The 2,778-nt window shown below is 48.3% G+C and overlaps 1 pseudogene; it reads right to left on the minus strand.

Annotated features, from left to right (window-relative positions):
* Positions 1 to 688: 688 nt before the first annotated feature.
* LOC129151064 (ferritin light chain-like) lies at positions 689 to 1,181 on the minus strand (annotated as a pseudogene).
* Between the last annotated feature and the right edge of the window lie 1,597 nt (positions 1,182 to 2,778).

Genomic DNA, 2,778 nt, shown 5'->3' on the forward strand with positions numbered 1-2,778 from the left:
GAACAGCTCTAAGCTCCCCCTTCCCCCCCCCCCCCCCCCCCGAAAAGTACAGGGAGATGTTCTGGAGATGACAATGGCATTTTGGGCCTGAGCTGTAGGACCTTTATTTCATCACTCACTACTAATTTATTCATTCAACAGCCATTTACTGGGCACCCACTATGTAGTAGGCATCATGCTGGGTACTGAAGACAGAACTATGAATGAAGCAGGTGCAGTTTCTACTCTCATGGAGCTTGTAGTCTATATGGGAATGTACCTGGGACTTTTCATCAAAAAAAAAAATTGGGTCTTTAGGAGGACCCACAGTGGTCATGTGCAGTTAAAATGAAATGACTATTTATTGGTTTCCTTCTATGTACTAGGCATATTTTGGGGGAGATTGGAGCAATTAAAAAATATGAAATGGTAGTTTGTTAAATCTGTCTTCCTATTACAGGTATATGAATTTCTAGATATTTTGTTTTGGTGAACTTGGCAAGCAATAATATACTTATTGTTTTGTTTTGTTTTTTGTTTTTTCCTGTAAAAAGCGTTATTGTTTCCATTTGGTCCAATGTAGGAGAGTGGGCTTCGTGGTGGTTAAAAGAATGTCTAGGGATTTTGGAGAGAGGCTCAGGCAAAAGCCAGGGGAACGAAGAGGGGCCCCTCAAAGGCCTCTGGGCTCCAAAGGCTCCTGGCTGTGCTTGAGGGTGAGCCTTTCGAAGAGATACTCTCCCAGCCCAGCCTGGGGGCCTGACAGCCTGCGGAGGTGAGTCAGGTGTCGCCCATCTTCTTGATGAGTTTCACCTGCTCACCCAGGAAGTGGTTCTGCAGGAAGTCACAGCGATGAGGGTCTGCGCGGGTGGAACCCAGGGACTGCAGCTCCCAAAGCGCCTGGTTCAGGTTCCTCTCCAAGGCCAGGGCGGCTTCCATGTGCCCTGAGTTTTGGCCACTCATCTGGGGAGGCTTCAGCTCGTCCTGGGAGTGAATGCGGCCCCTGCGCTGGTTTTGCAACTTTAAGAGCCGCTTGGAGCCCTCGCGCTTCTTCTCCTCCAACTCGCAGAGGAAGTGGCCCAGGCCCTGCAGAGCCACATCGTCGTGATTGAAATAGAAGCCCAGAGAGAGGTAGGTGTAGGGGCCAGGTTGTTGATGGCAGCCTCCACCTCAGTGGAATAATTCTGACGAATTTGGGAGCTCATGGTTGTTTGGCAATAAGGAGTTAAGGTAGAACCGCGCCCCCCCCCCCGCCGCCCTCCTCACCCCCCCCCCCCCCCCCCCCGCCGTGTGTTGGCCTGTCTTGGAGATAGTTCCAAAGGTGGTCACTGGATAAGATGCTGGAGAGTGGTCGGAGGCTAGAAGAAGGGGCGTCCCTGGGTCTGTTTGGTCCAAACACTGTTGAAGCAAGAGACAGATCCGGGACCGTCCTGATTTACTTTATTTAACACTATGATAAACTAGGCAGTTTAGACAGTGAGTCACTTAAATTATTTCAAAGGTGTGTACCATTAGCCCTTTGACACATCAGTTCTGCTCACAATTCATTTAGAGCCTTTTCTTTTTAAACTTGGAGATCGATATTGTATCAGAAGTCACCCAGCTGGTAAGCGGCAGGCAGTACTGGGACCCCAGCCTAGGGACCTGTAAAGCCTTGTGCTGTGCCTTGCACCCTCCTGTGGTCATCTAATTGAGCTGTCATCCCCGGCAGAGCTGAAGTCACTGACTCCTTCAGTCACACTGGGCAAACATGGTCATACACAGGAAGGAGCAGAGACTGGGGGATGGCAAAGTGATAAACATACTCAGATCATCTCCAGAAAGTCTTTAGACATTCTTAATAATCACATACACAGTGCTTTATAGATCATAAAGCTCATCACATTTCTTAGTTGACCTTCCCAAAAGCCTAGAAGCAGGTGTTCATATTATCTTCCTTCTACAGGTGAAGGAACCAGGTTTTAGAAGAATTGAGTAAGTTTCCAGAAGGCACACCATTACGGGGTAGAATGGAGACCCTCAGCCAGATCTTTTTATTCTTTTTAAAAAAATATATATTTTATTGATTTTTTACAGAGAGGAAGAGAGAGGGATAGAGAGTTAGAAATATCGATGAGAGAGAAACATCGATCAGCTGCCTCCTGCACTCCCCCTTCTGGGGATGTGCCCGCAACCAAGGTACATGCCCTTGACCGGAATCGAACCCGGGACCCTTGAGTCCGCAGGCCGACGCTCTATCCACTGAGCCAAACCGGCTTCGGCAGATCTTTTTATTCTTAATGAGTGACACACATGGAAGACTTTGCCTTCCTGTTTAGTTCAAGGACAGGAAGAGAGTCTCGAAACATTCTGTTACGTTCCCGTCTTCTTCCCTGTAAGTGGATTACAGGCACCTTGTCTCTCCTTCATGTCCCCCTGTCCTCTGACCGGTGGTTGATTTTTGTGTGTCTGGCTGTGCTGTTCAGGACAAGTGGAGTCTGAATTTCTGACAGGTGATAAATGGTAACAGATTATTTCCCTCTCTGTAGTCTGAAGCTTGGCACCCACTGCAGCTGGGAAGCAGTTGCCCATAGCAGGAGTGTGGTGGCAAGATGGAGACTCTGAAGGTGCTTGGCCACAGGTGAATGCAGCTACACAGGCTTCTGTTTCCAAAGCTTTTGTGAACTCAGACCTTTCTGACCAGCTGGTTTGGCACCTTTTCCTCCCTGTTTCTGAGAAGTCAAAGAGGATGAGGGATAAAGGGCAAAGGTCCCTCTGCTGACTAGAAACCTGAAAGTCTGAATCAATTGGCTTCCACATTTA

Source organism: Eptesicus fuscus, chromosome 13, assembly GCF_027574615.1.
Source record: "Eptesicus fuscus isolate TK198812 chromosome 13, DD_ASM_mEF_20220401, whole genome shotgun sequence".
NCBI lineage: Eukaryota > Metazoa > Chordata > Mammalia > Chiroptera > Vespertilionidae > Eptesicus > Eptesicus fuscus.